Genomic DNA, 26,885 nt, shown 5'->3' with positions numbered 1-26,885 from the left:
CATTTGTGGTGTAATGATGCAATTATTAGCCACGTACATCTCATCTGAGCATTATTCCTTATCAATCTACAATAAATCAAACTTTAAGTTTCGTCCTAAAAGGCTAATCTGCCTTAACTTTAGAAATTAATTTGGACAGGGACTTAGCTTCTCTCAGTTGACCCACATTAGAAGATGGAATGAGATTAAAGCCATCAGTGTAGCGATGTGAGAAACTGGATGGCTGTAGCCGAGAAACTGATTCACAACACCAAAGAAGTGACAACTGTGTTCCAAGGTGGATGTTTTCGGTGTGTGTGTTTTGTTGTGGATTGGTTTTGGTTTTATGTGTGGTTTTTTCAGTACTGTTTTTTTCCTTCCCCATAAACAATGACCTTTCAATAGACATGTAGCATAGCTGGTTAGGGAACCCCAAGGCAAGAAGTTCCTCATATGCTTAGTTGTTACTTAAAGCTGTCACCAGGTTCTGACAAAGAATGGTATTCCAGCTTCCATTATTACCAGTTTTTGCCATCCATAATTATAATGTTTTGAAATAGCAGGCATATAAGATGGAAGATTTCACTGTGATTTGTTGTTGTTGTTGATTTGTTTTGTTACTGTCGGTCCGATGTCTCACAAGCTCTAACTGGGTTGTCCTTTCAAATATATTGGCTGTTTACTTGTGCTTGTAAAAATTCATGGTTCACTTTATTAAATATATTTACCTCTAACATTTGGTATCAGAAAAGCTTAAAAGAGAAAGTTGAAAGAATGAATACCTTTAGCATGTTGGGGTTTTGTTTACTTTCTTAACCAGAAATGATTTGGCTTCACACTAGGCGTGCAATCAGGAATTAGGATCAATTCTAATGAAATGTTATCTGCAAGCACAAATTCTTGACCATAGAAGTCCAAACCATAAGTTTTAGTATTAGACATTTTGTGGTTGTTTTACTATTAGACATTTTGTGGTTGTTTTGACCAAGCTAATGGAGATAAGATGCATAAATATACAAGATTTTGAGGCAGTAGTAAATTCAGTAGGTGACATCATGAGCATGCCAACAACTAGGTCTGATGTGGGATAAAAAGAACATCCTTATGCTCTTGGATTTCTTTTTTTCCCCCTGGATTGCAAATTTGTCACTAGAAAGAAGTTGAAATATTCATACTTGTATGTAAGAACGGTGCATCTAACTGCAGAATATGATCTACTTCACTCACTTTCAGCATTCATGTTGTCATGGTAGCATTCTGTATATGTAGGAGTTAGATAAATGCTGCAAAATGTATATTTTGAATATGTGGGATGGAATTTCTTTTTGATCAAAAAGGTAGTTTGTGAGCAGGAGAATAACTGAATGCTGAGGACAGTTCTCGGGCTGTGAGAAACTCAATTTTAATTCACCTGAATGCTTTAGCCATTGGACTTTCTTAGATGGGTTTGAATTTTCGTATTTTTAGGACTTGTGTGATGGGTTTTGGGGGGATTTGCTTGTTTGTTTGAAATACTACTGAACAACAGGAATTTTCTTTGTTCTGTTTAATATAGAACTGATTTGTTGAAATCTCTTTTATTTCAGCATTATAGTTTTCTTGGCAGCTGTAGCCCAACTGGTTTGTTTATGAAATATGGACTTATTAACTTTAGCTTTCTATTATGAAAATGTCAGGTTTTTGCATTTAATGGTTAGAGAACAGATGCCTGTCTCTCTGCCTGTCTCCTGGAAAACCTAACAGAAGTAGTTTTAAAGGCTTGTAGTGTAGTGGCATTTTGAAATGGCTAACTTCTGCAGGATATATATCAATATGCACAACTTCAATTCCAATACATTTGTAATGAACTTGAAATATCAAGGGAATATTACACAAAAGGTAATAAAATTCTGCATCAGCATTGTTTTTCTAACTAGTGATAATTGAAGATTTCTCTTTTGCCTGCTTCCATGCATTCAAAACATGATTGATTGTATCAGAGTTTCTCTGAACTAAATACCTCAACCTTGGGGTTAACCATATTAAGCAATGAGGGAAGCAAAACTAAACAAGAATGCCAGAATGAAAATAATATTGTTGTGGAACAATTAGTTTTCCTTCTAGGGATGCTTCTGAAATGAACAGTAAAGACTGCAGAGACATAGAACCAACTAATTTTTCCTATAGTGAACAAAAAGTTATCCAGGTACAAAATTAATTTAGTGTTTTTTTAAACTCCATGTTTACTTCTCAGTTTTTAACAGGTTAATACAATGTAAATGCTATTAGAGCTAATACTGCATCAAGAGGTTCTATTATGGAGCTTCTAAGATGAGACAAGAAAGAAACCCATGGATGTAAAATTGTTAAAGAATAACTGCATTTTCTTGTGGTGATGTAAGAAGTTCTGCCATAATGAGAACAAATATAACTTCAAATTCAAAATTATTATTCCTACCTTTCACCAGCTTTGCTTAATGGGGTGATTGCATGTAATATAGAAAACGTATGTTTCTAAATTCAGGGTTATAATCTAGCAATCCAGATCCTGTACTCGAGACTAGGTAGCTGGTTTGTTTTGATACTTATCAACCCTGATTATATTTTACTTGTACAGTCCTGGTTAATGATGCTGGACCTCAATTTATTAATTTCCAGTAAATTTATTGAAATTTTGCTCTTCCTCTTTGTAAAAATGTTCAAAATTATGGTTATAAGCTATGGAACAACAATTCATATTGAATCAATGTGTGTAATACATTTTCTCACGTGTTATTGCTCAGAACAGTTCTCTGTTGATAATTGCATTTTGGAAGCTTTTGTTTGTTCACTTGAATATATCTCACGGGTTTGGCAGCCTGTTGTTTTTCTGTACAAATTAGGAATGCCCCACAATAAGCTACTTTGCTTTATTACAGTTACTAGAGCATCAGACAAACTGGCTACAAAAATCCTAATAATTAAACAGTTTTAAATATATATTTCCATATGATGATCATTTTGGTCTAGAAACAATATTCTCTGAACTTTGTAGTGGAATAAATTTGCTGTTGGATTTCTAATAGGCATCAAGAGCCAACATGAACGAATTCTTCAGTTTGACTTAATATAATGGCACATTTCATTCTTAATTTATTATTTTTACTTTTTTGTTTACATTCTTCTAATGCAAGAAGATATTCTGTACATTATTAACGTGTTATGTTGATCAAAAGCACTAAAACTCGTATTTGGAAAACTGAGTTAATATTTGTAAAGTTGGAGCTGCAGTGTTTCTACTTCCAGTCTTGTTACTTTCCAGTATAAGAACTTTGTCATGCACTTTCCAGTTGTAGATGTATTTAGATATACTTCTTGTTATAAAAAGTTACCTTATAATAATGTAACTTACGTTATCTTTGACTTCCTGAGAACATCAGCAGCATCAAGCAAGCGTTTAAATGCCGTAAATCTGAAAACACTGATTACTGAAAAGCTGACAGTGGTGAAATACTACTGAATCCTTATCTTTTGTGTTTTTCTACGGTTGCATTCTTTTCCGAGGTACTTAATGGAATTAGATCCCTGTGTTGTAGAGGGTGGAATTATTTTTTTCTCTTAAGGAACAATAGAATGCCATGCATTTTCAGTGCAAGCGCTATGTTCTCATTTCCTGTTATCTAGCCATTTTGACAATATCATGTATGCTGGAGGCTGTGCTGTAGCTAAAAAAATTTCCTTAAATAGTATGTTTTATGACTACAAGTGGAAACAATAATTGTTGATTCATCAGCAGTGATACTTATCTGAGTTTAGACAGCTGATGTTACAAGTCCCATAATTCAAGCTACACAATGACTCATTTTGTTAATCACTCACACTGTGACAAAATATATTGGAATTAGTATCTTGTTAGAAAGTATATGTTCATTTGAGCAGTGGAAGCATTAAGATATGAACATGAATTTACCACTTGAATGGTAATATTCCTTGAATGAAAACCCAAAACAAATTTCTGCCCTATTGAGAACTAAAAGTTGTCCTAAACTGCATAGCAGATGTTGTGGTATGTGAATAAAGGATTTGACATCAGATGAGGAAGAGACTGAAACTCTGGTCACAATGAATGTCAACAATACACAACTTCACAATTTTGATATAATTTTGAATATTTGTTTGGGTTGTATTTGTTAAGATGCAAAAATTATTCTGGGTAAATAAGAAGAGCGTAGGCTTTGGGTTAGGCAGTTGTTAGTTGATGCGAACCAGCAAGAAAAAGAAATCTGTTTATCTACTTCATTTCAAGTCCAAGACCAAATACAGCTGCCAATATTTAAACTGATGTAGGTGAAGGATGATAAATACAAGTTGCATCAAGGAAAATTCCAGTAGGATGCTAAGAAAAGAAATTTTGGAGTGAGTGTCATCAATACTGGGAAAGGTGCCCAGGATGTGCAATCTGCATCTTTGGGGATAGTCAGAATGTGGCTGGCATGTTCCTGAGCAACCTGCTTCAACATTAAATTAGCCAAGGTTTGAGCCATGGTATAGAGGGACTGGAAATAAGCCAGACGACATTCTTAGGTCAACTTCCCAAACAATAAAAATATCTTGGGACTTTTTTTTGGTGTGTGTGTCTAGAGAGGTGCAAAAAAATGCCTTAATGGTATCTGGATCACCTTTTTTCAAGCTGCTGCCTTTTTTTTTTTTTTTTTTTTTTTTGCATTAGAGGCATAGCTCAATTTATATCCTCAAAACCTTTAAAGACAAACACAGTCTTTAAAGATAGTATTCGACTACATAGATGTAAGAACAGTAGCTATTTTTAAAATAGATCCGCTAAACCCATTACTTGACTCCAATATGATAAAAGTTGGATTGAGTAGGTATTTTCTTTCATCTCTAAAGCAACTTTGATTCATATTTAATGGTCGACTTCTCCTCGATGCTGATTTTCTTTCATGTTCATTCTTCACTCAAATATGTATTTAAGGGTAGGAATTACGTCTTTTTATTAGGAAAGAACTTTGAAATCAGAAGCAGTATTGACTTACTGTGGTCACACCTGTAACATTGATTCCCATGCAGTATTAGAAATTTCTTGTTTAATGCTTACAATTGTATTTTAAGACTTGGAGACAAGTGCACAAGCAAAAGTGAAACCCCCAAAAGCAGATCACTGGTACAGTGAAACGGCTCAGCTATAATGCAAAACTACTGATTCGGTATGAATAATGTGATTCATCTGGTCTTCAAAACTCTGAACAATTGATAAAGCTAACAGACCATCTATAATGAGTTTTTTAGTTCTGTGGTTACTTAATGTACTCCCTGCAGGAAGCAGTCTAAGCTGGAATTAAAAGGAGTATACTGAGGCAATTTTATCATAGTAGTTTTTTTTTTTTTTTTAAGAGGTACATGTTTGTTTGTAGTGCAACTACCAAAAGCATGTTTACATGCTGTTTGGAATGATTTTGTATGAATCTCTTTATAGTGAAAATCTGAGTGAGCAATGATCTATAACAGCTACTCAGGAGTCTCTAAAGGTGAGAAAAGAGAGAAGTTCTGCAAAAAGATGCATAGTACATAGGGTAACAATTGTCAGGCAGACTTGAGGATGGACAGAGATAAAATTACCTTTAGTCCTTTTAGTACCCTTTAATACTTAAGTCTTTTATACAGATAACAAAATGATCCATCGGTACTTGTATCTTGTAACTATTTTAGTTTGAAGCTGATAAAATATTTTAGTTCTTTTTCTTTGTATCTTGTTGGGGAGCAAGTAGGGTGTTGATTCAAAATGGAATACAAGCAAAAGGGATGCAAAACTTGCCTTTCTCCACTCTCAGCATGACAGAAAGTTTTTAATACCTTTGTTACACATCGTAATATTTTTTTCTGTGAAAATGTGAGATTGAAGTTTGCAAGTTTGAACTGAGCTGCCCATCGCAACTCTTCTGACTACAGTCGGTATTTATAGTGCCTATTGCTAGTAATCTTGCCGTGTTACAAAACTAAAAGCTTTAGTGGCATTTTCCATAGCTCAGACAGTAACCAAAATAGTAACGTTGGTGTGAATGAGAAGCCTTTTAGAAAATACAAAATTGGTGATATAATTAGGCTATTTCCAGATTATGCAGACACAAACTACAGTAATTCTACTGTTAAAATAATGTTTATAAGCAGTCCATTTGTGTTTCAGTCTAGTTCTGTAAGAGATTTTCTTCTAAGTTGTCAGTTTATAAAATGACATTGTTATTCCTACTTTTAAAGAACATAGTTATCCGGCTGCTGGTCATTTGGGGAAAATTACAGAATGGAACAGAAAGAAATATCAGTTACTTAGAACGCACAAAACAGAGCATGAAGAGTTTTAGCCATCTACTTACAGATGGGATTTTTACATACATAGTTGAAAAAAAAATCAGAAAGCATCTGCTATGTTATTGTAAAATCCTTTTGTAAGTGCTTTTATCTTGAATAAGCTTAATTTCAAAAAGGGTATAGAAGAACAGGAAAGAGTTTGAAGAAGACCAACAAGAATAAGATACAGAATGCTCCCCATAATAAGAATGTGTAGGTAGCATAGGTTTTTCCACTTCCACATGACATGACTACTGATAAAATATTGTAGAATCTGTGCACCAAGAATGTCATAGATGAATTTTTTCATTGTCTCTTGCTGTAGAATGAGGGGTAGATGAAGAACTTTAAACAAACAGAAGATTGTTCTTGATGCAATGGGCTGTCAAGGTGTGGAACTTCTTCCTGCAAGAAGTTATGGCTATTAAAAGTTTATGTTTTTTTTTCAGAAGAAAAAAAGGAGAAATAATTAATTGTTAGGATGAAAAACCCGAAGCATAAAGAGAAATAAAAGCCTGGAGGTGTTTAAGAGATGCATATATGCTGTGCTTAGGGACATGGTGTAGAGGTGCACTTGACACTCTGAGGTTAATGGTGGAGGTAAATGATTCTATGATTCTATTTCTGGCTCAGGAAGCTTAAGAGAGGCAATTGAAGCTCCTGGGATGTGACATTAGTAAGCATTTGATGTACAATTTTTGCAAACAGAAGATTGTACTGTTCTGTCAAATTCACATTCATTATTTAATACAACTTTATAATAATTCTGGAATAATTCTGGGGGAAAAATACGTGCTATAAATAAATTAAAATGCTGAAGTAAAGGTTTTTTGGTGTTGCATCCTTGCAGATCTGGTGAAGAGAAAGTATTCAGCTTCAAAATGTCTCTGATACAAAGTGACTCCTCAGCCTTGAGCCAGGTAACAGTGAGAGAAGTGAGAGTTGTAGAAGAGAAGTAAGTTATGAATTCTGTGATGTCTGGGATGTTAGAGAGGTAGCTGGGCAGTGAGTACCTAACAGCTTACTTGTTTTATCCTCTGCCTTCATTCTCTACCTTCATTGCTTCTCAATGCTGTTCATTTAACAGAGGAACATTTTTTAATATGCTCTTTTTTTTTTTTTTTTCTTTTGTCCAAAGAGACATGGGGAGATTCACATTCAGCTTCTTTTGTCCTGGTTTTGTCCAATGTTCTGCAGTGTTTCTTTTATTTATGTGCCTTGCAGAAAAAGTTGGTTTGCAGATCTTCCTTCCAGAATACCAAGTACAAAACACAAAAGATGAAGACTTCTAAGCTATTAAGCTGAAGATACTTGGTCTCTAATGTTGAGAATTAGAATGTTTTAAATGATTTGTACAGCTTCCATCCTTACCAAATACAACATAATGTAGAAGCAAAGGTTTGAATTTGCTAAAAGATCCTCATAAAGTAACTTGCTTCTTTACAGTCGGGAGATGCACAGTATGATTCATCAAAATTGCAAGTTCTTAAAAATTCCTTTCCTTTATTTTCAGACTTCAGTAGCTGTTAGAGAAGGTGGGAGCTGTTATTCTGCACAGTATGAACCTCTTGGAAATGCAGACAAAGTGGAACAATCTAGGGCTGGCTAGGTTAGCTGCAAACCCCTATTTAGGTGGTAATTTAATCTTGCTTCTTGTACCTCCTGCTGGTTTTGGTTTTTTCTTTTTGTTTCCCTCTGCTTCCAACATATATACTGAGTAAGGTGAAACATATCTCCTCCCACATGACCTGAATGGATGGCCACATCATTTTTTGGATTCAATCCCTAGGACTTCTGTTAAATGAAAAGACTCTGTAATGCTGCCACAGATAATGTTCTGTAGTTAAATGGCAAGGTATTCAGCAGAAAAAGTAATAGTGTTTATTCTGTTAAATGTAAAAGTGTTTAGTCAGTGAGAAGTTGATAATTTTGAAGAAAACAGTCTTGGAAAAGTCAGAGTGAGTGTGCAGAGAATAAGGTGATTGCCAGTGGTAAGAGGCAGAACATGATAAACTCTATCAAAGCTTTCAAGTTTAACTGTTTAAAGCTATGCTTAATGAGAAATGTGGCTAACAGCACTCTATCAGTTGTTGATGTTTATCTCATGTCTTTTAAAATGTGTGTTTGATGGTCATAAAATTAAGGAAATTCTAGAGGTAGTAATTCTATTTGATAGTGTTTAAGTTTTTATGGTGGTTCAGGTGTATGTTGGATACGCTAACAGAATCTCAGCTTCAAGCCTCCCACCTGACGAAGAAATTTGACTGACTTATGTGATTCATCAACATTAAGTTTTTCAGATTTGTTCTTTAAATTGAAGACTGTAAAAGAATTTTCAAGACTGGTTGTGAAGACTTAAGTGTTCTACCTCCAGAATGAAGGAAATGCAATTCAGTCTCCATTACTTTTATTAATTTGAATCTGCCAAGACAGCAGCCAATTAGAGTTACAGAGGATGCAAGCAACTAGACTGAGACCACCAAGGTGTTCCACACAGATCAGTGAAACATCCTGACTACATAGTGGCCTCCTGTCACTTCTAGTGATGGTGTGACTCTACAACTATTTTTATAGATGTGAGAAGTTCTGTGATTCTGTATCTTCCTGAAATTCCAGTTTTCAGGTTCTTTGGAGATAATAGTCTCATCAGTGTGTCTAGAAAAGGAAAAGCTTCATAAAGTTTGCAGATGGGTCATTATAACAATAATTTAATGACCCCTGAAAGAGTATGAATGGAAGGGCTCTGCTGTTTTAAGATCAGTAATACCTGGTCGCTTAAAAGAGTACTATAAAGTGACTTGCCGCTAAAATCTTGTCTTACACTTATAATTTGAGACATTTTTAAAATAGTAATACATTTTCCTCAACCTTTACTGCAGAGATTTAAAGCAGAAACTTAATTACTGAGTTAATATTCTTATTTTTTTTTCCCTTTTAATAATTTTAAGGAGAGACCATCCCTGATAGCTGCCACTGTCTCTTATACCTCTGTTTGGATGGACAGCTGGGCTACTTTTCCAGACTTTTAAACTTAGGGAGAAGTCAGTTTTTCAATCAACCATTGGCTAAGAGAGTGACCTTGTCATTCTCTGCTTCCATCCAGGTTATATAGGAAAGTTGGCACTGTCCCAGACAGTTTTCTTGTAGTGGTGTAGGAGCAGCACAGTTTTGTGTTTTGAGAGTGAGAAGCTTCCAAAGCCTATTGAAGATCAACCTCTTATCATCTGCTGCAAGTTGTCTTACATTTTGCTAATGCACACAGCCAAGTTAGATGGTGTTATTTTGGTGTTTTTTGAGGAGCCTCAAGATATCATGTAGAAAACCTCCTCTGTAACCCAGTACATCTGCACTCAGGACTGTGTTTTAGTATCCCTGAAGCTCTTACAATGCTGTATTTGTTGTTGTTGTTGTTGTTTGATTTGTTTTGTGTTAAGGTAGAGTGATTTCATTCTTTGATTTCCCACTGTTTCATTATCTCTATTCCTGTTTTGGTGTAAGCCCTAAAGTGGATTTGTGTTTCAGTGATAGAAGGAGACCAGCAGTAGAAAACTGCACAGACTTGCTTTTCTCTGTGGACTTATAATAAATGACCACATGCTCGATACAGAAACTCCTTCTGTCTAGAATTAAAATTTTCTGACAAGAACCTGCAGAGCTTAATTTTCTTTAAACTGTTAAATGGAATCTGAACATGGGGAGTGTCTGTGGATGGTGCATTATATGAAGCATTTTAGCAGCAAAGTACCTACAGATTCAGGAGCTAATAGATTGTTATCTGCCACAATTTAAAATCCTGAGACCAAGTAAAATTCTGAATGTGTTTTTTTGTTCCTGTGCGCTGCTTGAGCAGCCATTCCTAAATTGTTCTGCACATAATTTAATGTTCACCCTTTTAACTTTGAAGGCATATTGCCAAAGAGTTACTCATACAGTTAAAGAAGAAAAAAGTCAGTGAGTGTAGCCCATAAATAAGATACACAATCTTACTTCCATTTCCAGGTTTTTACACAAATGATAAAGGGTATGTTCTTCAAAAATGCATTTACCAAAAGAAACCTTTCAAATCACTTCTAGTACATACAGCTATGGATTTTGATGACTGTTGCAGTAAGCTGGGTAAATCACTTTCACTCTATTTTAAACATATCTATACTTAAGTGTTGTTCTTACTGTAAATTCCACTGCTGTCTTTGGTCCTGGCTGGTAGTGCTTAGAATTTCAGGTGGAAATAATGAATTGGAGTTGGAAAGCAAGTTATAGTAAAGTAAGAACCATCACAAGTGGTATTTACTATAATTTATAAGAGTATACATGACAAGCAAGATATCATAATTAAACCGTTTTTAACAAATTGTGGAAGATTTTACATGAGGACACAGTGCTTTTCTTAATGATGGATTCATCACTGGACAGCCATTTGTGCTTGGACTAAAAGTTGATTGATGTTCTTGTTTTCATTATATACGGAGATGAGGTTTTCATAGCATTATACTTTTGTTTTATTGTATCTGACATTTTACTATTCCTCTAAAAAGACACTTCAATTATTGATTGTGCATTTGTGGCTAAATTTCAGGCTACTATTCCTAGAACTCTGCAATATACATCCAAAAGAGAATTTCAATTAACAATCCCCAAAATATCAGCCTTTTCTTTTAGGGGCTAAACAGACATTTGATAAAAGTTTCAGCACTTTTAGGTTCTGTAGGACTGGGTTATCTTAGCACCGGAACGTGTTTCCTGATGTCTAAACAGAAAATTCCTTTCTGCATTTTACCACTTTGCTGCCTAAAATGAACAGAGAGAACGCATGCTTCCTTTTTGCAGCAACCTATTATGTGTTTAGGTGGTTACCATGGCCTTCCTTTTATTGACTTTTCTTTCTTGGAAAACAGTCCAAGTTACAAATCAGTAATTAGATGTATCTTCTCAGCAGTTTTGCGGGAGAAATGCTCTAAAGCAATTCACGTTTCTTCCATGTTTCTTGATCCTTGTCTGGCTTGCAGTGGTTGTTGGGAAAGGTGAGACTTGTTCTACCGTGTACTGAAAGACTGAATACATTTCCTTGAGGTACCTCTTGTGTGATTATGAACGTAGGATAAGGAGATTTGCAGTAGGTACTTGTGTAAGCCTTGTTTTAATGTCAAAAAAACCCCACAAAAATACAAAACCAAAAAACTAAAAAAACAACCACAAAAAAATATAAGTATGTGGGATACATTAGGACATTAGGGTACAGAAATAGCCTCTTTAAGTTGAGGAGTAACTGAATAAAATCAGTAGGAGCCTGCTGAGAATGTTGTCAAGGAGGAAAAGTGGAAGGGGTCATATTTGAGTAGGCTTTTTGATAGGTTTATGCATTATAAATGTGAGATTGAATTATAAAGTTCTGTAGTCTCGGTATTTTTTCATGTATATTTGGGGACACAAAGCTGCATAAATGGAAAAAAAAAACATGCTTGGAATCAGTCTGCTGTCCCAAAAAACTTGACAAACATATATCAGAAAACAACTGATGTCACAAATATTACAAAATAATGTGTGGTAGATAAATATTATTGGCTTCATTGAGTTTAATTTATGTGTAGGGCAGAACTGAAGCACACTAATTAAAATACTTATAAAATAAGCATAATATAAGAAATAATTTCTCTCCATTAAGTACATTGAAGGAATTTAGGTTTTTGGAAAGCTTTAAGTAACATCGAGACAAAACATATGCTTTAATGAGAGTATATATCTCCCCCTTCTTGTGGAACACATTTCTGTTTAAAAAAGACTGAAAAAGACAGTTATTCAGACAGACAAAGCTTAAAACATTTCTAAAACTTATACATTTATTGAGTTCTGTTGTAATTCTTCGAAATCCACAAAACGGAGCCCAGCAGAGGCAAGATACTAAACTACCTTGAAAAATACTAAGCAATGCTGCATATAGGGGAAGATGAAATAAAACTGCAATACAGAAAATCCATATTGGTTGACATTAGATGTTGCTTTCAAAAGCTGCATAAAATTGAAGCCATTAGCTGATATTTGCATTTAAGCAGTGGAGCTGTAAAGCTAGACAGTTATAAAATTGTAAATTATAATCAGACAAGTAACTTTACACATTACACGAAGATGACTCAGTTTGAATCCAATGTTTGAGGAAATCTTAAAAATATTAATAGCTAGAGTAATAAAGCATCGGACTGTTGAAATATATAGGCATTTGTGTCAGCCTACAGAGATTATGTTTTTTCCAGGAAGATATTTACCTTTAGGAGCTCTAAAACACGTTAATTCCGCTAACGTATTGCCACTTCTTCCCTCTCCGTAGAAACTCATAGTTTCTGTCATTTGTTTGTGGGTATTTTTCAGTGCTTGCTGTATTTACTGAGAAATCAAGAGGAATCAAAATTATACATAAACGGTTATTAATATACACTCAGATGACAAGTCTCTTTCTTACCCTGTAGAAATTCTTTTCTGAGACCACAGGATAAATGAGAACTTCAAGCATTTCCTTCTTCTAACATAATGTGGCTTTTAAGTTATCATCCAAATGACATGAACTGCTGGAGAATTGCTCTCAGGGAATATAAGAGCGTCACTCCCAGTGACAACAGTGCTGCCAGCGGTGAGGCAGGATAGGTGGGTGTCAGTTGTAGGATGAAATATTTTGGAAGTGGGTATGCTTTTCTTTAATTCTGTCTGATGATGTCCGTTGGGGCTTGGGGTGGGACAGTTGACATTTTGATAGCTGCAGTCTAAGGACGTTTTAGTTGTGGATTGTGGGAATGGTACAAATCATTTTGTCAGGTAGGAGCAGTGGGGAAAGGGGGACACAAGTGTTAGAGCTGTGCATGGCAATGAATGATAATCATATTTGTAGATTATTGCACTCACAATTCCAGTCACAGTTAAGTTTCCCACTAAGTTCTGATGCCAAAAGTCCCGATGAAATTGTTCTCAAAAACTATCTTCACCATGGCTGACAGTGAAATGTTTGTGTGATGGGAGTTAATTGGAATATCTTTTTGCCAGTGATTAAAGTTATATCACCCAAGACAATTAGGGAAGTCAGGATAAAAGAGGTATCATATTCCTACTGAAAAAAACAGTGTTATAGTCCCATTTTTTCCACTTTTTACAAGTGTGTACCAAGTATACAATCCATAGTTCACTTACCATACTTGTTTTCAAGCTGTAAAATTCTACACAAAGCCAATAAGTACAAAAATATGAATATTAAAATTGTATTCTGATGTGTGTTATGAACTTTAGAACTGATAGACCTGTTAAAGTGAAATATCAGCCTTTCAATGGCAAGCACCTAGCTATAAGCTGAGCTATTTCAGTAACTGTAAACATAATAAAAATCCTCATGATGAATCTCTGCAAAGTTCATTTGATGAAACTCATAAAAAACCACTGAATTCAAAGAAATTGAATAATCCTGCATCACTGATTGATAAGAGCTAACTAAATTGTTTTTCAAGTGACAAGCAGCAGCCATCTTTTGTTATGGAAGTAACAACACAAAATAAAAGTCTCAAAAAATATCAAGATCTGCGTAACCAAAGTTCGTTCTTCTGAACTGATAAAAATGCTTCCAAATGGGAAGCATATTGAAGAGCCTTTTCAAGACAGTGCATTTGTTATTGTGGCAATATAAGAGTTGCTTAATTATTTGGTATTTTAGTGAAAGGATCAGTTTATAACTGTGAATTATCAGGATTTATATTGCAGTCTGACAAGTAAGCCAAAAGGGCTTATTGCAAGCTCCCCAGTCTCAGATGAGGAAAAGGATTGGGTCAAAATTTCAACAGTGAATCTTTTTGGATGTCCACGGTTTTTGCAAGGCAAACATTCTACCCTAGCAGTAATATTAGCCCTTAAGCAATTTATGGCAAGTGTTTGTTCATTTGTTTCTCTCAAGCAAATATTTTTGTAACCTACATGTGGTACTGTCATCAGTCTATTGTCATATATCTGAACAAGGAACGTATTTACTTAGTTTCCTTTCAGAGATTCTGCGTGAATGGCCACAGTAAACTTTCAGTCACCTCTTCATGTTTAGATATAATGAAATAGTTTGGAGTTTCTTCATATTTGGATGTCTGAGAATGAAAAAGAAACATAATCTTATTTGACCTAATTTAAGTGAAGAAAAACATGTAATTTTCTTAAAGCACTGGTAAAAGGAGGTGGCTACTTATTTCAGAAGTGCTGAAAGTATATTTGTAATTCAAAGAGCTGAGTTCTCATGAAAGGATGAGATAGTTAAGTGTGAAAAGGTGCAGTTGTAAAAGGAAGTGTATAATAGCACAAAGGTGCAAAACACTTCCTCTTCTTTGGATGACCATTTTTATGCAGTAAGCATGGAACAATACAATAATAACTTCTCTTTGCCACACCAGATTAATGAATGAAGCAGACTGATCACAAGCATTTTAGTTACTTTTAACTACATCAGCATCAATTGTCAATCAAGTGCTGCAGTCCATCCAGATGGCTGAATCCTGTGCTGAGTGTTCTGCTGAAGCAGGCTTGTTTCTTGCAGAAATTGTGCCCAGATTCTCAACGAGTAAACTCAGTTCTGGAGATGTTCCAGAAGACAATCAAACTGACTATGTGACCATTAGTAACTATTGTGGTGAAGCAGGTGTAGCTCTGTGCAGGAGGACAGTGCAGATGATATCCCTACATTTGGGGTGGGAAGGGAATGCTTACTTGAAACTAGTTCTAGTCTGGTCCTGTAGGTTCAAAAACCTTAGAGTGGTTAGGATACATCAGGTGAGTTGAGCACACCTTCTGGTCTAATTTCATCCAAAAGGAATCCAGATTAATGTACTTCATAATAGAATTATGACATTATTTTATCCCACATTACTATAGCAATTTTGTGTCACAGCCACAACTGAATAATTCAAAAAGTGCTTGAAATTCTTCCCTATTTTTGTGGTGTGCTTGGTTTTTTGGTGTGGTGGGTTTTTTTGTTTGTTTGCTTTTGTTTTATCAGTTCTGGGTTTGTCTCAGATTTTTTTTTTTTCTTTTTCCTTTAGAATTGCTTCTCTTTTCAATGAGTATTCTGAAATATCCATGATCATATAGCAAAAGATTCCTGAGGTCCTTTTTTAAAAATAGGTAAATATAAACTTTTAAGAAATGAAAATAGGGACCAAGTTATTAAAAATGTGTGTGTATTTGCTTGATATTTGAAAAAAATAGTTACATTTCAAGTTTTGTTTTTCAACATTTCCTTCCAAACTACTCACAGTTTCAACAGTTGCTAATAAATGAAGAAATATTTCACATCATGGTGCTTTATATTAAGACAGTCATTATTCTAAGTCAGTGTTGTAATATCTTTATCTGTAGATGTTTACTCAAAGGACTTGAGTGGCATTGCATATATTTTTTTTCATGTAGGGTTCAAAACAACTGAAATTACTTTCATTTACAACTGAAAAAAGGAGCACAACAGTGATGCCTATGAATAAATGCTGTGCCTCCTGCAAACATACATTTTCTTATAGCTTAGCTTTTGCTTCATAGAAGTATAAACATGTGCTTGGATGCCTCTCAGACTTTTTTTTATTTTTTTTTTTTTTTTTAATCCACTGTTTCTGAAGTTCAGTCTTTGGCTGCAATGCCATTAATCAGATGTTCTTTTGCAGAATAAACAGTGTCCAGAAACGCAAATAACATGCGAAGAAATCTGTTGTGCATGTTGAAGTTAGTAGTTACAACGGAGATAATAAAGGCAGTATGTATAGATATTGATCATATGCTGTCAACCTGCATAATTTTACCTTGTGGTATTTCATATTTTAAAACCTTTAAAGCACTGATGGGACACATATGGATCCAGCTATGTTTTGCCAAGACTCGGTTATGAGGCATCTGCTGTGAATCACCCTTGCTCTAGTAAAGATGAAATCTGACCCTGTTTACCATCAGCTTATGATCTGCAAAGTAACTTTAAAAATGTTATTGCAGGCTTCAATGTATGTGGTACAGTGACTAAAAAAAGCTTTTATCTCGTGTGCTGAGGTTTTGTTTTGTTTTGTTTTTGTTTTGTTTTCTGTTTTTTTGTTTTTCTTTTTTAAATTATTATTTTTTTTTAATTTAAATACTCTTTCAGTTGCCTTCCCTGAAATATCACCCAGGGAATTACTGGTACACAATCATGTCAAGCTCTAAAAGATAAGTTGTAATTGTGTTAATGTAAAACTGATGCTTTCAGTATGTTTGTGCTGGCCTAACTGTTTAAAATGTAGAAGTCATTATACTTTCACAAGAAAAGAGTGTCTCTGACTTGGAGGACGAACAGGAGATGAAAGCAGCAAAACTGCTTTTGGCTTTGCAAGACAGCAGATGAGGTTGAAAACCCAGTGAAATATCTCTCCTTATTCCAAAGACCTTTTTTGCACAGATACCTTGCAAAGCAGCACTGCTTACCAGCTTAGGACTGCCCTGACACTGTTATGGCTTGAGTTTCTTTTGTTGTGTGCCTATTTTGATAATTTACTCATTGATACTCTGAAACTATTTTCTCTGATCTGTGTCTGTTCTTTTCTATTGTTTTAATTATGTATTTTAACTTCCTTTTGTCCTTAAATCCTCAAAATTATTACACTTATATAATCCATGTGTCTTTTTAATTCTTTATTACATTGGTTAATAAATAATCATAGTGTCAAATCCTGCTTGTCTTAGTGTTTTTCAGCTGGGAGGATGCTCTGGATAGCTAATTAAACTACAATTTATAGGAAAATTTATTATAGCTATGGAGAACAATTGCCAGAAAATACATTAGGAAATGTCTGTCAAAGCTGACTAGCTTAAATATTGATCAAGTCAAAGAGATGAATCAATGTCAGATTTCAAGCAGCAGAATACAACTTCATTTAGCATGATAGTTTCTCTCCCATCTCTTACATAAATCATTTGACTCATTCTAATCTATTGGGCTCCAAACTTAGGTTTAGTAAATTTCACAAAATTCACAGAAACTTGGTGAGAAACTTCAGCTTATCAAATCAATACTCTTCTGAGAGGCCAAACATCTATCACAACATTCCTGATTTGTTCTACAGTTGTGCAATAAACTCTTCTAACCCTTCTGGTCCTTATCTGAAGTGTTACCAAACATGACCAATTGTATTGCAACAGGGGCTTTTGTGTTTTTTGTGTGTTTGGTGTGTGGTTTTGTTGTGTTTTGTGGTTTTCTTTTTTCTTTTTTTCCTCCTCCTTTTTATCTTTTTTCCTCCTTCTTTTTTCTTTTTCTTTCTTTCTTTCTTTTTTTTTTTTTTTTTTCTTTCCTAATTCAGAATTAAACCAGAGGTCAACTTTTGTATTTGATAAATGAGTTCTATTGCTCTGAAACACTTGGCTTCAGTGAATGTCCTTGTGTTTGATTCTTTCCAAAATTACGTTTCACATTTTAATCGCAATTCAGAAATTGAGGAACTCTCTTTCTTTCCCCCAAGTGCCTACCTATGGCTTGTCAGCTTATCTGCTACCTACCGCTTTTGGATTTTTATTTTATTTTTGTTTTTTACTCAGTAATACTTGATACAAAATAAATATTAATTTCAAAGAAACCCTTAATTTGCCATCACATACATTGCAGTTTGTTTAGGGGCCATAGTTTCAATATTACAGGCACCAAATGGTGCCTTTTTCAAACCAGATCACACTGGCCTGGGAAAGCCTCAGTGCCTGGTGGGGTAAGTTGACTGGTGATGATTATTTTACCAGGTCTCAGGCTGGTGCTGCTCTGATAAGGCAACTGTCAGGCTGAGGTACAAGTTTAGCCTAAGTCTGGTACTAGAAACTTTTGAGAAAACAGATATTTTAAGCTGGTATTTGTTCCTTTCTTGTGTGTTCTGCCAGAACATGAATCTATAAAGTTATGCATCTACTAGGCCATATTTCTGTACTAATTTATGTACTGTGCTGGCTTTGATATTTGGTATATAGTACAAAAAACATAACCTTTAATTTGAAATATAATAGGGTGTCCACGTTTTTTTGCAAGACCAACATTCTAGCCTAGCACTAATGTTAGCCCTCAAGTAATTTACGGCAAGTCTTTGTTCTTTTGTTTCTCTCAAGCAAATATTTTTGTAACCTACATGTGGTACCCACGTCTTCAGTCTGTTGTCATATATCTGAACAAGGAACGTATTTACTTAGTTTCCTTTCAGAGATTCTGCGTGAATGGCCACAGTAAACTTTCAGTCACGTCTTCATGTTTAGATATAATGAAATAGTTTGGAGTTTCTTTATATTTAGATGTCGGAGAATGTAAAAGACAAAAGATTGTTTGCTACAACTATACATTAAAAAAAAAAGTTTCACAGTATGCAATTCTGGAGTTTAGTCTAATCCCTTCTATCAGTGTGTGGAAGGATGAGAATTGGAAAAGCAGAGACCATAGGAAATGCATTTCCTCATCATGTTCCCACCCCCCACAAAGGAAAAAAATACAACCCTGTTACCATGGAAAAATCAACATGATAGAGAACTGTTGGATCTCCAATACAATTTTTTAAAAATCCAATTGGTTGCAGCTGTACTAAGAAGCAGCAAATGTTTTGCTATCTTTGCTGCCAAATAATAGATTATATTTGGAAGGAGAAGACTAATGAAAAAAATACAGTTCAGAAACCTAGTGATTGCGAAGCTTCAGGCAAAAGAAAGAAAACTGTTAGCTTTCTTTCTAAAGCATGATGGGCTCTGAAAATATGAGTTTTATTTTTTGGATGTAGTGTTAAGTTATATATAATATCACCTCCTGAGGATTCAATTTTTCACCATGGCAGTGAACCCAAGCTTCATGCATTCTGCTGGCTATAATTTATCTGTTTACCAGCTGCAGCCATCTGCTTGGAAAATCATTAACTCAAACTTGGGGAGAGGGAAGTAGCAAGGCAGGGAGCACTAACTAGAAGAAAGACTTGTCTCCAGGAGGGATAGCGGGCACGAAGTTCCCAATTCTCTTTGCATCTTCAGTACTGTTGGACAGCCTTCTTCCTTATAGACAGAAAAAGAGGTGATTTTTTTTTTCCTCCACCCAAGGTATTGTACTACCATAAAACAAACTGCGCTGGGACATGAGAGTCTGAATTGCATTAGGGTTTTGGTGTCCCAAAGGTCATGCTGTTCAGTAAGAGCCTCTCTCCCTGCTCAACTTGCAGGATTTTTATCTAACTTACTTGGCTGAACTTGTAGGTTTTGAGAAATTCCAAGACTGAACTTGCTGAACTTTGCTGTTACTGGGTAAAGTTATCTGTATTTGGCTTTTTTTGGAAGTTGAAAAGGGTTTGACATCAGCCAGAAGTGACATGATCTCTAAGTTAAGCAGTTGCTGCTCACCAGCTGGGTTACCTGCTCTCCACTGCAGGGCTGTTTCAGCCAGCACTCTCTGCTTCACATCTGGCACACACCTGGCACTGGTGTAAGGCTGAGGACCAGCAACTCTTTTAACTGTGGGGATTTTACCAACGGTGACCAAATCATTATATCACCTTAATGGTTTTATTCAGATAAGTAGAATCTGTAGTTTCATTGTATAAAATTATTAGATATAACAATGAAATAAAGAAAAACAGTTATTCTATTAAACTGCCTATAAACAAATGTAAAAGTGTAGCTTAATCTTGCACAGGTGAATGGAAGCCTTTTTTCAGTGCTTCCATAAGAAACTAGTAAGCTAAATCAGCGATGCCATATGACATAAAGGAGAAAAGAAATATCTTTACAACATCAAGCGAGGGTTTAGCAATCTGATCTGTGTTCACGGTACTGAGCGACTCATCAAATATCTGGGCAACAAGCAGTAATTCATTTTATGGTATCTGACCACGTGACACAAATGTATATGCGTAATATAGTTGAGTGGCATTCATGCAAACTGTTTTCTGTTGAATTCCTGGTAGCTGGTAAGATATTTCTAAAACATGCTGTGGTTTATGATTTTTAATTCTTTACAGTCTGGTGATGAATGATGTAGGAATTTAAACCCTCACCTTTAATAATCTGTTACAAAACAGATCACTGACATCTCCTCTAGCAGCCTTAGTGCCTTATGGTACAAATTGCTGTTACATATGACAAAGAGAGCTAACCAATGGGCTCTGTATTACTTACAACACCAAACAGTATCCTTAAAAAGCTATGTTTTTCTTCTATTGGGAGTATGTCCATCAGGCATTCCTAGAGCAATGTGCACAGCAGTGAAAAGCAATGAGCAATTGTCTTCAGAGATGTGGGATGCCTGGTAGCTGAGGGTGAAAAATCACAGCTTTCTGTTGGTTATAAACAAAGATAGGATTAGCACCTTGCCAGCTCAGCATCTGTGGTCAAGCTGAAGCCTGTTTGGCAGCATAAGTTTAGGTGGTTTAATAAAGGAAATACCCGTTTTCCTCCATAGTAATGAAACATATTTTATACAAGATGTTGTTGCATATCACAAAACATTTGTTTATAGCGTTTGAAAAAGAACACAAAACATTAGCGGAAAAATGCACTTCTTTCACTCTTTTAAAGCTAATGGATACCTGGATTTTTCAGCTTATATTACTCCTATTATGTATAGAATTATTGTAGATTTGTATAAATTACAACTGTTAAAGCAGAATGATTAATAGAATTCAAAAACCTCTTTGTTTGTTTTGGTTTTTTGTTTACTTGGATGCTTATTTTGAGTATGGACATTATGCTAGACTTTTCACTTTGGACAGAGAATTTCCTAAAAGGAAATTTGGATTCTGAAAGCTTTCAATTTGCAAATGCTTGATTTGTTTCATGAACCATAAATTAGCATATTTTGGAATGAATTAAATTCTAATTAGTGATCTATTATTCACAATAATTTGAATTTGCTTAACGCTATTCTAGTTTTCCAAATACAGTCTTGGCCCTGCTACTACGGGGCCTTCAGGCAAACACAATCATAAAAATGCAGGTGTGTTTAGTAGATATAATAAAACTACAATAAAAGTGCAGGTGTGCAGAGCAGGTTTATCAAGTGGTGCTTCTATAGACTAAAATGTACTATGACATTATATGAGTTAAGAGGTAATCACTAGTGCTGCGGCTCTCTGCCCTTCCTCCATCATCTTCTCTCCAGCGTGGCTGAGCCGTTTTATCAGACTGTGCTCTGACTCACTTCCCATTTGATTTTCTCTCACAGATGGCATCATTTCATCTCCTGCTCTCAAAGTGACAAGTGACACTGTAGCACTGACTTTATTGTATTAGATTGTACTAGCTGTGATGAATATATAATCTGTGTAGCAGCTTTCTTTGTCTTTGCCTTACGCAGCAGTGGGTGAAGTAAGAAAACACAAGGGAGCTAATAGAAGGCTTCAGATACTACTGCTGTGACTTTGAGCATGAAGGTAGTATCAGTAATATCATTATTGGTCCCCATGTAGTAGTGCTGATAATAGGTTTTTTTCCTAGTGTGCCAGGGAACACAGGGGCATACAGCTGACTCACTGGCTGACGTTGTCATTTTGGCACACAAACAGTTTGTAAAATGCTGCCAATTCTGTCTTACTGTGTTGGATGTATTTGCCCAGAGCTTTTAAATTCCTTTCCAGAGCTTGCAATTTTGGTGGAACTGTAACCTATGCATCCCATGACACTTAACTTTTAAAAACTGTGAGACAGGAAAGTATTTGATATGTTGCCGAAGTGATGATACTCCAAAACCCGGTGTGAAAGGTTTACTCTTTTTATGCTGCTGCTATGATAGGCAGGCACTGAATTTTGTTGAGAGGGCAAAAAACATGTTGTGAAAGACCTTCCCACCACACATGCTATATTTTACCTTTCAGCAAGATTTGCTGTGGCTGACTGATTTAGAAATGGTTTGACGGGTGATGAAACAGATCTACATCTGTGCTCGGTAACTAGGGAAATCTATTACAACGTCTGCATGTGACTGGATCTGATCTTGACAAGGGAGTACCTGTACTGCATAGTAGAAGGGATGACAGATGGAATAGGATATAAAAATAAAACACACACATATACAGATCTCACTTGGATTGATATCTGACATGTACATTTTTTTGATAATGTACATGCAGGCATTATGGGCCAACAGTCTGGTCCTCAGCTCCGGAGAAGTTTTGCTGCAATTGTGCTGCTCTTTCTTGCACTATCACTGGCATGCAAGTCCTGAGAGCAACATACCTATGTTGAAAATATTGACAGAAAAACATTATTTACATCACAAATTATTTTTTTTTTAGTACTTCCTCTTCTGTAAAGACCTTAAAAAGCCAATTTTCCATCCCAGTGTTGTTTTTCTGAGCTTTCTTTCAGTTGATAGGGACATTCTGTAGGAGTTTTGCTTCTATTTGTGTGTTTGTTCTCTGCAGTGACTTTATTGACCACATAAAGAATGGTGATGAGTTTTTTCAGTAGTTTTTCAAGAGAATCTTCTGAAGCCTGGCTTGCTGATTAGGAAGGGGGAGAGGGGTCAAGACAACAAGGAAAACCTCTTCCAGGTAAATAACTGTATGTTCTTGCCTGCAGTAACATTTCTGTAGCAGTTTCCCTTACGTAGTGAACTAATAAAGATCTGAAGTATGGGTGGGGTGGGGTTACCTAATTATTTTAATAGATATTTTTCAAGCTTTTAATGCTCTATAGTGATGATTAATTTATTAAGCAGGTCTCCTAAGTCAAACTCAGAGACTATTCCCCCAGTAGAACATAGGGAAATGAGGCACTCAATGTTTTGGGGTAATTGGAATTTCATCTTAAAGTGCAAGGTCATGCATATTGCAGAAAATGCATATTGCTTCTAAATGCCTGCCCTTTGCTGTCATGCAGGATTTCACTTTTTGTTCCTATTGGTCCAGTCTCTCATCCATTTCTTCACACTGCTTCATGTAGCAGAGACCAAACCCGTCAAGTTGAGATCTAGCCATTGTTAACTTTAGGTGACTCACTGCTGTTGAGAGCAGCTTTCTCCCCAGCATTGTTTTCTTTGAGGAATTTATAACTGAAGACCTGGATCAATTGTAGAAGACTGGTGAAGATGAGAGGGAGAAAAGTAGCACACTTATATATCCAGGAAAGACTTGTCCCGCTTTATTTACTTTATAGTGTGGAAATAGTTCATGTAAATAGGAAAAACTCTTTTATTCTAATTGCCATGTCTTCTGTGGCAACAGAACTCCCCCGTGCCTGAATTCCAGGGCCCAGAATTGGTAGAGATCTGCTGATTTTCCTTGCTCTGTCACACTAGAATAAATCTGACCATGTCTGGATGTTCTAATCAAACTTGTCTCACAATACGTGCTTATTGAGAATGGAACAAAGTCTCAAGTGCAGCAAATTCAATTTACTTTGCTTCCACTTTATCTCAAAGAAAATAGCCTCTGTCTTCAGGTGAAATTTCAATGCAAACAGAGGAATGTTGTTTTGTGTCTAGTTTGTTTGTTTGTGTTTTTTCAAAGCTAAAAAAAATCCCCACCAAACCAAAACCAAACCCCAAACACCCATGAAGCAGAAATTATGCTTGAATCTATATATGATTTTATCAGTTTCTTCCATAAGAAAGTCCACAGATGCTAAAAGATGGTTTTGTCTGAAGTGCATTGTTTTAGGAAAGCACAGCTGTCTTCTTTAGCCTTTATCTATCTTCCAGATTGTAGAAGATCTCTTGACACTATCAAAATTTAAATATGCACCATTGCAGGCTACATTTTGACGTTAGAATGAAAGTCTCGACTGATAAATCTGGAGTGACTAGTTAATGTTCTGTATACCAGACATAATAAACATTTTTTTTTTTTTTTTTAATGTATTATGTTCCTTTCCAAAAGTATAGATTTCAGCTGCTGTATTTAATTCTGCTGAACAGTAAACAGTTCAGTCAGAGTGCTGTATTTTCAATAGCTTCAAAATATTGACTTGCAGTCTAGGGGGAAAATCTCTCCTGCTACTACAGGGAATATAGCATATAAAGTATATATGTATTTTTTTTAAGTTATAGTCATACTGAAAGCAACATTACTATCTGCTAATATTATGTTAGTTTTAAAGATGTAAGAGAAGCAATGTGTTAATTAATTTTCATACAAGGCATATGATTTCTCATCGAAGTGAGCAAGAAGTCTATCATGAATATCAGAAGCATATATGAGATGAGTTATAAGATCTAGAATTATCTCGTTGATAAGAATACACTAGTTCCTGAACAACAATAGAAAGATAGACAATGTACACTTCTTATAGAAATCAGAAATGGAATTCACAGCTAATGTTTTCTAGGAATCTGTGCAAACTGGTGCAATAAAATTAATTAAGCTTAAATTAGTTTAGCTGGTTGAAAGATGACTTGGCTAATGTACTCCATTATCACCAATAATTCTGCACTTTTACTTGCAAAGTAGTAATAAATAATAAAAGAATCAGATCATGGAAATTAAGCAATCTTTCTGTTTGTTCTAATAACTGTGCCTTGAATCTCACTCCGACCTTTAAAAAAGGCTCCATATAGACACACAGACAGCACATGGCCATTGAGGATGTGGGAGGTGGTAACACAAAGAAGAAAAACAGGATCATGAGGTTAACATAGTGGACAATTTGAACAATAGTTTCTTACCTATCTATTGATCCATCGCTGGAACTTTTCAATTATTTTAACAAATAGATGCAAAAAAAATTATTAGGAAAAAAATTTATTTGAGGAGTTGCTTTTAAATAACCAAAGAATGAAACAGATTAGTTAGTGAAAACTTTTGTAGCTGGTTTGATGAAGTCAAGTCACTTCATAGAGAAGTGCAACTTTAAAAATTATTATTATTTTTTTTTTAGCTGACAGACTTGCATTCTTCCAAAGGTGCTTTTGGTTGCATGATGGGAGAGATCAGTTCTATGTAAACAAAAGCTTGATACTCATCTGGAATGTGAGGATTGTAGTTGTTCAGTGGTTTTGATGATGTAAAGATTTGGATGCAAGACCTGACCGCCCCGGATGAGATGTAGGAATTCTTTTTCACAATTAGTTCAACTCCTTTCTCTCCTTTCTCTCAAGCTCTCCAATTTAGCTTGTATAAAATATTCACTGCGATGGACCAAAGCTACTTAGACGTTTTAAATGGTTATGGCAACTGGAAATGCTACCTTCTTTTTTTTAAAATAATATTTTTCCTCTTCAGCCTCCCCGATACTGCTGCTGAAAGATCTTTGTCCAAATATGTAATAGAAACAAATTGCCTAACCATGAAACACACAATAAAACAGATTTCTTTTCCAGGATGCTCTTCCAGAGATGAGTGTTCAGCCTTCTGAGAACAAATGACTGTCCTGATGAGCAAGTAGTGAGGGTAAATATGTAGAATGGAACATGTTGTTTAGGACAATGTGTTGCCAACAAACTCCAGCTGAATCAGGAGATTTGCTCCAGGAGTGTGCTTCTCACATAAATCAAAATAGTCATGTGAACCCACCCTTAATATGAAGAATGTGTCTTTTAAGTTACTCTTTTAAGATATTTTTTGTCTGTCTTTAAATTTTTTGGTCTCACAAGTCTGCTACCAATAGCTTCTGGAGACGATTGCAGATACATCTGGTCTGTGGCATTTTTCAGGCAGATGTGATTGTCTGCCAGGCCAGCACTGAGCCAACCAGAAGCTGTGGCAATATGAGCAACATGAAACAGAATTTGAACTAATGTTAGCATGCCTTTCGATAGGTTTATTGACTTCATTTCTATATTATGCTTACTTAATCCGTGCAGTTTCCAGTTGACTTGGAATGATGACTGCTTTTGTCTACAAAATGCTTTCGAGACATATTCCTAAACCTGTTGATAACCAGAATCAGGGGTGTGACTGCTGAATGAGGACAGTGGGTGAAAAAATGATTGCTAGAGGTTTGGAGCCCTACAGGTAAGAAAAATGAACAAACAAAAAATATTACTAGCACAATTAGACCAATACTGTGAGAAGACAACCAATTCCAGGTGATGAAAGGATGCCATTAGTCTTACAGTTGCACAGTGAGACAAGTTGGCTGATGAAGGTCTGGGAGCAGAACAGTCCATTGCTTCTAAGATGAATTTGTTATTCAAGTTAGTGTACTTAGAGTATTCCTGATCTTATATGGGGCTGAAACCTTTCTTTTTGCATTAATTATGAAATACATCATACTTAGGTGTTATAAGCAGTACTTCAGTACTATCACCGGCTCTAGGCGTAGACCCCAGCAACACTCTTATGTGTAACTCAGTTTACCATGGTAATTGAATCAAAATTTACTGTGCCCAAAGCAAGGCTATACATAAAGCATTTTGGAGCAGGAGTCTGTACTGTTTATGTAGGTGATGCCACCTATGTAACCCTATACCGGTTCCATCATTTAAGAGAAACAGTAATGTAACAAATTATATTTTTTTCCCCCTACCAGCAGTGATTAGCGAGCTGGACAGGGCCTCTTTCTTTAAACTATGAGATCATTAGAAAATATGAGCTATTTCCTCATCAGTATCTTGCAGATACTTCAAGCAGAGAATAATAATTTTCTACTTCCATAGTCTAAGTCAAGGTTAAAGAGCAAAT

At 35.5% G+C, this 26,885-nt stretch overlaps 1 long non-coding RNA gene across 1 annotated transcript in view; it reads left to right on the top strand.

Moving 5' to 3' along the window:
• Positions 1–1,330: 1,330 nt before the first annotated feature.
• LOC135580717 (uncharacterized) overlaps positions 1,331–26,885 on the top strand; it is a 169,145-nt gene continuing 143,590 nt past the window's right edge. The window contains exon 1 of the long non-coding RNA XR_010475695.1: positions 1,331–1,366. This is a non-coding gene — a long non-coding RNA (uncharacterized LOC135580717). The remainder of the gene's footprint in view (positions 1,367–26,885) is intronic.

Source organism: Columba livia, chromosome 12 (assembly GCF_036013475.1).
Source record: "Columba livia isolate bColLiv1 breed racing homer chromosome 12, bColLiv1.pat.W.v2, whole genome shotgun sequence".
Lineage (NCBI taxonomy): Eukaryota > Metazoa > Chordata > Aves > Columbiformes > Columbidae > Columba > Columba livia.
Note: the sequence above shows the minus strand (reverse complement) of the source record. Positions and strands in the feature narration are given on the sequence as shown.